Consider the following 13,556-nt stretch of genomic DNA (forward strand, 5'->3'; position numbering starts at 1 on the left):
GGTTCTTATATGATGAAGGAAGCTCATAAAACCTTACAGGAACTAGGGTGATGGCCACGATGATGGGGTAGAGCTTATGTATTGGATTTTTCACACGTGCTAAATGTGTTTGTCCCTACCATATTTTGCATTTTGTGGTACATTTTTCTGTTAAATGTGGCCAAATATGACTTTATCTTTATTTTTTGTTTCATCAACCTCCAGGGCGTCATTCCAGGCCTGATCTAAGGTGTGGGCAAGGGAATGGGGCGAGCTAGCCATATGTGGAACCAGGTGGGAGAAATGATGAATAGAGTAATAATGAGTGGAAAGGGGATAATATATGCGGATAAGGGAGCTGGACCATGCAACCAAAATTAGGGTTTCATGTGAAATACTATCCCTAAAGACAAATGGTTAGTAAAATAGATCCCATGGGACTAGAATCCAAGGTTAATATCCAAAAGGGGTCCAGTGGGTGATTTTAAAATCACTCATGAGTGATCTCGGTTAATTAATTAATGAATGAAGGTATTACAGACTCATGTGCTGGTGTGTTTCTATGTTACCTTAGGCAACGGATCGATTAGATTGTGAAATACATAGACACTGGAAAATGGAAAACAGTAAGAGAAACATAGTAAGAAAATACAAGGAAACAAAAAATTAATTAGGAGTTCACCCAGTCCTCCTGGGCTACGTCTCCGGTCCAGCTTTCAATGGTGGCCTTATTTTATTGTGTCTTTAAGATGAGTTTTTACAATTAGGAGCTCAATTTGAGTCTCCTAAACAGATGGTGCTTAGTAGGGTGGTTCTTGGATTCCCCAAGCCACTAGAGTGCACAGAGTCATCCTTACCAAGTCTTGACCTCAACTGGTCTGAATGGGATGAGTCCAATTTGGTACTCAGATCCTGACAGATATCCTCACAGGGATTACTTGAACCTCTCAAGCCTTATGTCAGCTTGATGCTACCTTACTCTGCAAGTCAGCTCGGTTCTCTGTTCTCTGCTTCTTGCTTTTCTCTATTCTGTCTCTCTGTCTTGCTGTCTCCATTTCTTTCTGATAGTGCTCGCCTCTTCTTGTTCTCTGTTTATTCATGGCTTAAATCCAATCCGTCTCATGACTGTTCACTTCCTCTTCTGCCCCTTCGGATCGCATGCTGCTGTTTGCTTGGAATTCCATGCCTCTACATCATCGCCATTGTGTAACGTCTCAGAGGGAAGTGACCACTTTTCCTCTTACAAACTACACTAGCTCTTCCTCAAATGGTTCAGTATTTTGGTTATGCTATGTAATGATTCATCCGCCAACTGAGTGGTCAAATCGGATTTTAGACCTTTATATGTCGTAGCTTAATTCTCCCTCAAATTCTAGTCATTCATCAGGTTCAATCTCCGCCATTAGATATGGGGCCTCTAGATCCTACAGTATTCACTCTTATCATGCGGTTGACTTGCTCGAATGTTAGCCCACGATGAGAGGCAATTTTCTCTCTCATCCGCCGGACACGGATCGTGCAATGTGTGGAATTGCTCGTTCTCCTGCCAAATCTGCTTACCACCCAAAACACCTCTGATATTCCACTAGCTTTGGAGTGTGGGACTCCCCTTTCACTTTAGTGCTTTTCCCCACAGTTTTCAGCTTCCCTTGTGACCGAGCGCTCGAGACCTTTCCATTTCAAGGGGTTTTTCCCAGTAATGCACGATTAGTGCATCAGAAACGACCTCCATTTTCTGATCCGGATTTCCCAACTGCTAGTTTGCATCTTGCGCAGTCTCCATGGGCCTCGGTCAGTGTGCTTTGACCGAGGTCCTCGTCTTTCCTTGCTGGCTACAAACTGCCACTATCCAGAGGTCTTCCTGATAGCTCATTGTTCACAAGTGTTCGAAGTCTGTCTTGATTTGCTACATCATAGAACTTTGATAATTTTCATGGATCTAATTCGGATCACATCTTTCCCACTAAAAAAAATTTTGGACCACCAAAAGTTGGTTTTCAAGCATCGACTAAGTGAGGATACAATTGTCTCACTTGTCCAATCTCTATCCACTTTGCACTACTCATCTTTGAACTCTTGAGCCCAACTCTGAGGTACTCAACATCTCCCCTACGCGTCGTCCTCACCTTCCTGTCCAAAACTGTCTCTTACTGCAATTCATTAATATATTCAAGTAACAGGTCATCAATAGAAGTTAATTGACTCTACTCTTTGAGATCCTTAATTAGTGAGGGTTCAAACAATCTCAACAATCTTCAGTCACGACTGAGTAGATGTGCATGTAAGCTGGTAGATCAAGGCAAAAATCATTCTCACCAATCTTCTCAAGTATCTTGAAAGCTCCATACCTGATAGGCTTTAGCTTTTGACCTTCACCTTGCATCCTGTCCTTGCTAATATACAGCAAGACTTGGTCACCAACTTGGAAACTATGCTCCATCCGATGCTTGTCATGCATTGCCTTGTATTTGGCTTGGCTCTTTTCCAGCTGTTCCTGTACTGCCCAGTGGATCTCTTTGATTTGTTCAATGAACCTAGTTGCCCTATCCACATCACTGTGTCCCTCAATTGTGGTGTCTTTACCAAAGACGAAATCCAAAGGAGACCTTGGTGTGAAACTAAAACAGGTCTCAAAAGGAGATCTCTGTGTAGAAGAATGTTTTTCTCTGTTGTAAGCATGCTGTTTTTCTCTGTTATTTAATTGATATTAATTTATTAATTATTTGATAGTAATTTATAAAGATTAATTAATTAATATTAATTTATATAATTAAAAATAATGAATATTAACTCATAATTATATAAATAAAAATAATGAATATTAATTCATAATTATTAAAATCATTTTTAGGTTTCTTTTTAAAATCTCTTTGGCCGACCTGTGCTGTTCCTTTATATTCATTAGTATTTATTTCTTCCATCTGGCTCTTCTTTTTATCATATTCAATCTTCTTTCTCTTGCCCTGATGATGGATCCCATTTGGGATTCGAAACGTTGGTGTAAAAATTCTATCACTGTGGATTCTCCGGTCAAAAATTCTAAAAGCACAAACCACAGATCTCTGAAATCCAATAAATTTTCATCCCAAAGATTAGGATGCTTGCTACAATATCCCCTGAGTAACTAGATCACTGTCCTATTAACTACTTTGGTTTGAATATTTGTTTGTAGATGGAAAGCTGTGCTTTTCTTGAGTTTCGTGTCCATCAGTTCCCACAGACTTGACCAAAACTTCCCCACAAATCGGGTGTCTCAATCAGATACAATGGAAGTGGGTAATCCAAAATGAACCCATACATGTTGAAAGAATAGTTTTGCAGTTTGTTCAGCTGTAATCTGTTTATTACAAGGTATCAAAATACACATTTTGCTTAACCTATCCACAACAACATACAGATAATCACGACCTTTCCTAGATTTAGGCAGTCCTCCAACAAAATCCATGGAAACACTTTCCCAAGGGTGAGAAGGAACTGGTAATGGAGTGTACAAGCCTAGTTTTCTATTGCTAGGCTTGCTTTTAGCACACATAGTACACCCTCTTACATATCTAGAAATTGTCTCGTTCATTTTTGGCCAATAACAAAATATTTGCAGCTATGCAACTGTTTTACTTACCCCAAAGTGACCTGATATTAGAGAAGTGTGTGCTTCTCAAATTATCTTTACTCTTTCAGTTTGTGGAATGCATAACTTCCCACAATGATATAGGAGTCGGTCCTTTACATGATAATCCAATTCTTCTACTCGTTTGCCTTGACTTAAAGTTGCATATACATCGTTAAAGTCTATATCTTGAGCATATTGTTTGATGTAACTCTCATGTAACATAGAATTATGCTTAAGTATAGTAGATGCATTTATAATGGGTCTAGATAACATATCTGCAACTTTATTGTGTATGCCCTTTTTATATTTGATGACTAAATGAAAATGTTGTAGAAAACCCATCCATCTATAATGTCTTGATTGTTGCAACTTAGTTTGGGAGTGTAGATATTAAAGTGGTGGATGATCAATGTGTATTACTATCTCTTTGCCCATTAAGTAATGTTTCCACTTTTTCACACTCTGTACTAAGGCATACAATTCTTTATCATATGTAGGTTAGTTAACTACTGCAGAATTAAATGTCTCAAAATGATAACATTTGGGTTTACGACGTTGTGTCAACACTGCTCCCATGGCATAGTCATTGGCATCCATTTGGATCTCAAATGGTCTTTGAAGATCAGGCAGTGCTAGTATAGGTTCCGTACTAATCCTTTCCTTCAAGGTGTCAAAGGCTTTTTGTTGTTTTCCTCACTACTGAAACACCTTGTTCAATCTTGTTAAATCATGTAAGGGAGTTGCAATTAAGGAAAAGTTATAAATGAAATCTCTCCAATATTGTGTTGCTCCTAATAAGCTTCTAACTTTTGTAGCAGATTTGGGTTTAGGCCAGTTTATAATGACTGCCACGTTAGAGGGATCTATTTTCAATTCACCACCCCCTACTATATGTCCCAAATAATTTAGAGATGTTTTGCCAAATTCACATTTTGAGAGTTTAACATAAAGTTTTTCTCTTTTCAAAACATCTAGTGTCTTCTTAACATGATTTAAATGTTCTTCCCATGTTTTGCTAAATATCATAATGTCATCAAGATACACAATAACAGAATCATTAAGAAAAGGTCTGAGTACATCATTCATTAATCTCATGAAAGTAGCAGGAGCATTAGTTAAGCCAAAAGGCATAACCAACCACTCATACAATCCCTGCTTTGTTTTGAAAGTAGTCTTCCATGCATCTTGTTTTGCAACCCTGACCTGATGGTATCCACTATGCAAGTCTAACTTGGAAAAATAAACAACTTCTTTCAATTGATCTAAAAGATCATCTATGCGAGGAAGGGGATAAAGATTTTTTATTGTTATCTTATTCAGTGCTCAGTAATCAATGCACATTCTCCACTAGCTATCTTTCTTTCTCACCAAAACGATTGGTGACCCACATGGTGATGTGCTAGGTCTGATGAACCCTTTCTCGAGCAACGCCTACCCCTGCTTCTTGATTTCTTCATTCTCTAAAGCGGACAACTTGTTATGCCTGTGGCTGCAATGGTTGTTTCATCTCCTGAGTCTAACCCCAAACCTTTCTGAATAGCTACAACGGTCTTCTTCTTATTGCCCTTGAACTTCTTAAGTCTCATCTCCGGATGCAGAATCCAACAGTGCTCATCATCATGCCCATCTTTTTTACAGTGAGTGCATGAAGAATTTCTTTTCTGTGTAGTTTTAGCCTTCCTTGCTTTCCATTTCTGTTTTCTTTTCTCCTTATTCTTTCTTGTAGTGGGTTGGGATGATCCCCCAACTTCTTGACTTCCATTCTTTCCTCTAGCTTTGAGATGAGTAGCTTGTAGAGATACCTCATCTATACTAGTGGGATTAAACATGAAGATAGTGTGCCTCATGTAGCTGTGTAGACCACCAATGTACTTCAACAGAGTCTCAGGTGAGTCTAATGAGATTCCTAGAATCAATGCTCTCTTTCTAAATTCTTGGGTGTATCCTTGTACACTTTGCCCTTTCAATTGTCGAAGAGTTTGCCAGCTCATCATGGCTTGCTGCATGTAGGCCAATGGATAGAACTGCTTTTTTATTGCAGAAACAAATTCACTCCAGACAGAAATAGTCTTACCATGTCTCTTTAGGTCAGCTTGGGTCCTGCCTTCCCACCAAACCAAGGCAGTGCCTCCAAGGCATAGGCTTGCCAGCTGAATCTTGCTCTTGTCTGAATCGATACTCTGCACTTTGCAATAAACATCAATTTGTCTAATCCAATTGTCCAACTTTTCTGCATTCAACTCTCCATCATATATAGGTAAATCAAATTTAACATCTAGTTTAATCAAAGATGCCTTCTTTTTATGTTCAGGGCTATTAGGAGGTGTGAGAAAGATTTCCTATTTCCCTTTTCCTTTTGAGTGCTCATGAAGGAGAGACTCATCTTCTCCTTTGTCTTGTTTGGAGCCTGATGAATCTTCATCCTTATGTTTTCTAAAGTCCCTATACATTTCCTCTACCATGGACATTATGGCTAGGAAACTATCTATGAATTGAGGGTCTGGCCCCACAGAACCTTCTTATGAAATGGTCTTCTGAGGATAGACTCTCCCAATTTCAGGATTAGTTTCAACCAACTCTCCTTCTCCTAACATGAGCATTGATCTAGTTAGAATTCAATAGCTAATCCAGCACAAGCTTGTCTAACCTTGACAGCCTAATGCTCTGATACCACTTGATATGAAAATCACTCGTGAGTGATCTCAGTTAATTAATTAATGAATGAAGGTATTACAGACTCATGTTATGGTGTGTGTCTATGTTATCTTAAGCAATGGATCGATCAGATTTCGAAATACACAGACACTGGAAAATGGAAAACAGTAAGAGAAAGACAGTAAGAAATTACAAGGACACAACAAATTAATAAGGAGTTCACCCAATCCTCTTGGGCTACGTCTTCGGTCCAGCTTTTAGTGGTGACGTTCTTTTATTGTGTCTTTAAGCAGAGTTTTTACAATGAGGAGCTCAATTTGAGTCTCCTGAATAGATGGTGCTTAGTAGGGTGGTTCTTGGATTCCCTTAGCCACTAGAGTGCATAGACTCTTCCTTACCAAGTCTTAACTTCAACTGGTCTGAATGGGAGGAGTCCAATTTGGTACTTAGTTCCCGAAAGATATCCTCACAGGGATTGCTTGAACCTCTCAAGCATTTTGTCCACTCGATGCTGCCTTACTCTGCAGGTCAGCTCGGCTCTCTGTTCTCTGCTTCTTGCTTTTTCTCTGTTTTGTCTCTCTGTCTCGCTATCTCCCTTTTTTTTTCTGACAGTGCTCACCTCTTCTTGTTCTCTGTCTGTTCATGGCTTAAAGCCAATTTTTCTCATGATTGTTCGCTTCCTCTTCCACCCCTTTGGATCGCCTGCTATTGTTCGCTTAGAATTCCATGCCTCTGCGTCATTGCCACTATGTAACGTCTCACAAGGAAGTGGCCACTTGTCCTCTTACGAACTGCGCCAGCTCTTCCTCAAATGGTTCTGTATTTCAGTTACGCTATGTAATGAATCATCCGCCAACTCAGTGGTCAAATCAGATTTCAGACTTTTATATGTTGCAGCTTAATTCTCCCTCCAAATCTGGTCATTCATCGGGTGTAATCTCTGCCATTAGATCTGGGGCCTCTAGATCTTACGGTGTTTTCTCTTATCACGTGGTTGACTTGATCGAACGTTAGCCCGTGATGAGAGGCAGTTTTCTCTCTCATCCACTGGACACATGTCGTGCAATGTGTGGAATCGCTCATTCTCCTACCAAATCCACTTACCGCCCAAAACACCTTCGATATTCTGCTGGTTTTGGAGTGTGGGACCCACCTTTCACTTTAGCGCTTTTCCCCATGGTTTTCGGCTTCCATTGTGACCGAGTGCTTGGGGCCTTTCCATTTCAAGGGTTTTTCCCAGCTATGCACAATTAGCACATCAGAAACGGCCTCCGTTTTCTGATCTGGACTTGCCAACTGCTAGTTTGCATCCTACGTGTTATAGACATTTTTGTACCTTACAGCTATAAGCATGAAATGTCCATAACCTAAGGGATCCAAAGTCCCTAAACATGTTGTTCCTACCCCTAGAGGAACAAGGCTAACAAACCACAGCAATTCACAGAAGTTCTCCACCAGAAACTGCTTAAAAAAAAGTCAATTCAGGATCATGTCAAGAGCTCTAGTAGCTGTCTGCGCTGAAATGCAAGGATTACACTGGCTGCCTGCACTGCAACGCAGGTAGAAGCACTACCCAGGTGCGTTGAGCGAGAAATTCCAAATGGCAATGTCATTTAGCAAGGTTTCCAAGCACTGGAAGCTTCCAGAATCTTCCTCAGTGACACTTGCCTCAGTGAATTCGACTATTGATGAGTAAGAGGCTCTTAGTCTCCAAGTGGAAGCAAGAACCTCCAAGTGGAATCAAGAACTGACAGAGGGAGAGGACACTAGTCAGATCTCAAGCTGACTCATCCTCTCTCCAAACATCTATATATGGATCTCTCCTCCATGAGATCTAGGAGGCTGGAATTTTGTTATTGCAAAGAATTGCTGTTGGTTTGAGACTGGAATCATTGGGTGCTTAATGCTTTGAAGGGGGTGAAGATAGGAATTTCATTTGCTGGGAAGGAGATGCTGGATTGGAGCCCTCTGGGTTGTATCTCTTCCTGATCCTTGTTATTCATCAATAAAGCTATCTTGGGTTCTCCTATATGCTGATGTATCTTTGATGTATGATTGCATTAGTATGTTTAGTTTATTTCTAATCCAGAACTATTTATGAATATGAATCCATGTCTTTGTAGTGTTCTCTTCTTGTGATCTTGCAGAAACCTCTTGAAGCTCGGCAAGCGATAAGGCAAGTAGCTGGGAACTCTCAAAGAGAAGAGAAACCGGATCGAGGGACAAACGGAAGACACCGGTGAGTCCATCCATCTCTCTTCATTCTTAATTCATAAAGGAAGAATACTAGAATAGTTGTCTCTGTTTGTTGCTAAGGCACTGTCACACCTTAGGTGGATAGGATCGTCATGCATAGGCATTTTTCCCCACAACAAATTGGCGACTCCACTGGGGAGATCTGTTTAGTCATTTTATTTGTGTTTCTATCATTGTTTGTTTCATAGACTCAACAACAACAATCGAACTACATCCGCTATTCTCAGATGCAAAGTTGACAGTTGCTGCTTTGATCCAACCATTGGATTTGTCTATGATCTGAACAATGGACTCACAAATGATTTGATGATCCTTTGTGATAGATCTTAGTACTCCCTTAAAGCATCCCTTTGATTGTACCTTGCTTGTTGCTTTGATTTGGCCTGAAACTATAGATTAAATAGAAAATTGTGACCGAGAACCCAGTGAGAAACTCTCGTTTCTCCTTCAGCGCAGACCCTGTGAAGAGGTTATGCATTTCAACGCAGGTCCCGTGAAGGATACCTACACTGAATGTCAAAACCCCTGTGTTGAGGGTGCGTTGATCCAGTTAGGCCTTGTGCAGCTGGGGTTCTCTGCTCTGTTTTGCCTTGTTTTGATCTCTAATTTTTGCAGCCTGTAACCAGCATAGGTACCAGTCTGATAACTCCTTTTCTCTGCTTAAATTCCACCTCCTTTTGTACAAAAATACTGTGAGTGTTTTTATGTGTTTGTGGCGTCATTTACAGTTTTCCTTTGCAAGAGTGAAATAGTCATCCTGTAGCCCTTGATTAAGATCTGTTGATTGTGATCTTAGGAGAGAGTTCTTTGGTTGTTTACAGTTGATTATACATTCACTTTTGCTTTTGGTTTGAGTTTGTCTCTTTTAAGTGTCGAAACAAGTATTCATTTCGGAAATCATTAAGTGTTGTAATCTATTCTACCTTCTCTGATTTCGAAAAAGTTAACTTGTTTGTATTTGTCATTTGAAAGCAAATTCAAAGTTGTACAAAAATCTTTCTTTGTAGGCATCAATACTAAGAAAGCGGAAAACAAACACCTGCATTGTGTATTTGCATCTTGATAGTTTGCATGTTTGATTTAGGAAAAGTGCATTAGAGTGTGCTAATTGCTGTTTGAGAAAAGATGGTGTCTTTCTTTTCCCTTTGTAGCTAGGATTTTCATCCGTTGAAAAGATATAAAAAGCTTGCTTATCATCTTTAGACTGCATTTAGGAGTTGTTCCATACATCTCGTGGTGATCCAAAAAAGGAAAACTTCTTAAAAAGATCAACCTAAAATAAATTGAATGAACTTAACAACGCTTTGTAACATAACGCACAACATAGAGGTCTGGGCTAGAGACGTGTTCCAGCGTCGTAAAGCCTGATATCTTACCGTCGAGTGGTTGGGTGATTCCTCCACGGTGAAGCGATAAGTATCAGTACGGATTGTGCTCCCACGTACCGTCGCGTATATATTGGGAGACCCCTATAGGAATAAAGCCTTTATCCATAGGAAGCCGTGTCGGCCGCCCTACTGATCGCAATGCACTGAACACAGCATTCGGGAAGATTGACCGCCCGTACCTTAAAAAGTATTCTACGGTTTTGCGAAAAGTTTGGCACACCCTCTACCTAGAACTCCAGAGCAGTTCCTTTTGGCCTTTTTCAGACTCTATAACGGAAAAAGTCCATCCGAGCATTTGTCACTTCGGGCTCGTTAAAACATCGAAGGAGACTAGAGTCATCTTTAGCTTTTTCTCGACTCTTTAAAATTGAAAAAGCAAGTTGTGTCTAAAGCGTCGTTAAAATTTATTTTAAACGGAACAAAATCACCCCCTTTTCCTGCGTTGATCTTTCGGTTGAGAAAATGGAGCACACCAACCAAGGAGTTCCCCTTGGTGGAAATCCTAGTCCCTTCTCCTCTTGGGGAGATGTTGGTGCGCCCCATATGGCCACATTGTCGCTTCCAGGACTGACAATTGGCCTGCCGGTCTGGCTCTTCTCAACCAATGTAGTTCAGAACACCACTATTCCTGAACAGTCGAATCGACAGCTAGATGAGTCTAAAGTTACCCACCAGCCTTCTACCTCTTCTAACTCTTCCTCTCCTCCTTCCTCTTCGCTTGAGGGAACTGGTAAAGCTAAAAACCAAGTTCCTAAGGAGAAGAAAGAGAAGAAGAAGAAAGAGAAGAAGAAGAAGGAGCCAAAAGCACCTAGGGCAAACATGAGTCATCTAGAAAAAATCCACACACAGCACTGACCAGGCCTAAATCGCCATGTGTCATATGTAGAGGAGACCACTTCCACAGAGATTGTCCCTGTATTCCCCGGATACTAAGGGACTGGTCCCCTCGTTTGCACAATCCGGTAGCGTCAACCTCTGATAGCCATGTTGAAAGCCTACCGTAAACTAGCGAAAGTGAAGCTCCAGGATAGAGAGGGAGAGCTAGATCTCCCTGCAGACTGTGTGAAGGCGATCACGCCATCCACCGTTGTCCCTTCTTAGACGAAGCGAAAAGAGTTTTGGAAGATCATCCGGTTTCACCGTTACGGCTTCCTCCTGGATACAAAAAACTCGTGCCAAGTCCTTCGTTAGTTGAGAATCCAACTGGCCCGCTCAAGTGGTTGGCTGAAGCGTCAGTCATTGAAAATGAACCTATTGAATCCATACCTGACGAAAGTCAAAAGGTTGAAACGACAGTTGACCCAATATTGCCATCATAGGATTCATCTTCGAATGATACCGTCACTGAAGAGGGTAGGGATGACACCATCTAGATTCTTTTCATCAGCACAGACTCCAACAAACAAGGGGGCAACCCTCCCATTCCTTTATCGCAGGAAGGAAGTTCGTGAGAGCGATATCCGGCCGTCTATTCGTTCCCACCACCAAGCAACCTAGTTGTGTCCTTCGACTGGAACCAACTAGGCAGACCCCGTTTGCCAGCAAGCATACCATTCAGAATTATCGTCCAAATATACAGAATGGTTATGGCTGGCACCATCATTGATGAGGGGGCATCTGTGAGTATCCTTTCCTCTATTGCTTGGAAAGCGCTTGGTTCGCCAGCGCTTTTGCCTGAAATGAGAAATCTGACAGGCTTCGATAAAGGAACCAGTCGACCTTTAGGGATTCTTCCCAATGTGCCCATAACATTGAGGAAGAAGACAGTTCAAATGAACGTCATGGTCGTTCAAGGACCCTTGGATTATAACCTACTCCTTGGACGAGACTATATATATTGCATGGGAGCCATCGTCTCCTCACTCTTTAGAGTAATGTGTTTTCCACACGAAGGAAGAATGGTCAAGCTCGTAGACCAACTTTCATTTCCGGGATCACGCATCGCAAATAGTCATATACCAACCCGAAATGGTCTATTCACTCAAGAAACGTCTCCACCCCCAGTCCTTCTTCCCGATGAGTGCGAGTGATTCGGAAAGATGTAACTGGAACCCAGGGGGCATGCATCCTGGTCTGCTTCGGGCAGAAAGAACTCTGGGTATAGAGTAGGTTTCCGCGAGAGAATATGACTAGTTCGTACCCCGTCCGTCTAGGAAGAGGGGTTGTTCTAGAATAAGATTCTTTTGTCAAAGTTATGTGTTTGACGGAACAGGGTCACTCACCTTTGTCTATCTCGGTAGACATCGCCGAGGAAGTGTTTTATTCATGGCCGCGAATAGAGCAATCTTTGGTAACCTGAAAAAGGTAGGCCTCTCTCGGTAAAAAAAATGTTTTGCCGGACTAAAGTAGGGGTAACCTTGAAATTGTACTTTATACCTGGGGGCATGCAAACCTTTTTTAGTGCAAGCAAGGGAAGACTATTTATTTATTAAATTTTCAGGTCCTCCCTTTAAACCTGTAGGTCTAACCCTTTAAACTCGTAGGATTAGCCGTTTCTGAACTTGCACAAAGGAAGGATGCGGGGCATAGCTTTGTAAGGCGCAAGCTCCATAAAAAATGGAATCTTACAGGAGACATTCTTATCATATGACTGGGTATTCGAGCAGTTTTAGCACATAGTTCATGCTCGTTAAAAAATGAACGCAAAGATCCGAGCAGTTTTAGCACATAGTTCATGCTCGTTAAAAAATAAACATAAGATCGAGCAAATGTTTCAACCCGCGTTTAAGCTCGTTAAAAAATGAACTATTCGGTAAATAACCACTGCGAAAGTAAAATTATCAGCCATTAAAGCCTTGGTCGTGTTTGCACCGTCACCTCCACTTTTCTATTGGCCGATCATTCACCTCCATTTGATTGTTTACCCATTTTGAGGAACAGCTGCGAAGAGTGATTTCACTAAGCCATCCTTGTGACACTCCCGTGATTGGAACATTCCAAGCCGTACCTGGAATCTCCTGCTACCCTGTTTATCACTCGTTTCTCAAAAGACGAGTCTTCTTTAAGCTCTTTTCAACTGACTCGTAAAATATGAAAAGATTGCCGAGTTTTGGTCTACCAGCTCGTTAAACGACCGGAAGAGCTATCCCTCCTCTATATTTTAATCTTTTTGGACCTGAGGGATTATTGCACAAAAATATCGAGCGCTTGTTTTGTTCGGCTCGTTAAAATTATCGAAAACTCATCCCTTCTGTATTGTTTTATACTTTTTCGGACTTAAGGGATTAGATAACGAAAAAGGACTTTCGGAGTTAACTTTATGTACCTCTTCAGACTCTCTAAAAATGTAAAGGACCGAGTTATCTTTGTCATTAGACTCGTTAAAAACATTAAATAGCGACAAACTTGTCTTTAGATGAGAACGAGTTTCCCTATCGCTAGGCTCGTTAAAACATAGCGATGGGCTTGCACGAAGGGCAGGTTATAGAACAAGCATATGTTATCGTCCTCAAGCTTGACAAAAATAAAGAGGTACTGGTCAGCAATGACTGGGGAAAAATTGGGAGAAACTCAAGAAAACTTTGATGGTAGCAAGTCGCTCTTGAACACGACACTTTTCCTCCGTACCACAATCGGGTTGGGTTGTTTCATTCACCGGTCCCATCACCATGGTCTCGCCATACCATCCATATTTGGGGTAATGCTACCGATCCATCGCATCGGTGTCG

Source organism: Pinus tabuliformis, chromosome 4_2 (assembly GCF_031772625.1).
Source record: "Pinus tabuliformis cultivar Carrire ecotype Pingquan chromosome 4_2, CPIR1, whole genome shotgun sequence".
Taxonomy (NCBI): domain Eukaryota; kingdom Viridiplantae; phylum Streptophyta; class Pinopsida; order Pinales; family Pinaceae; genus Pinus; species Pinus tabuliformis.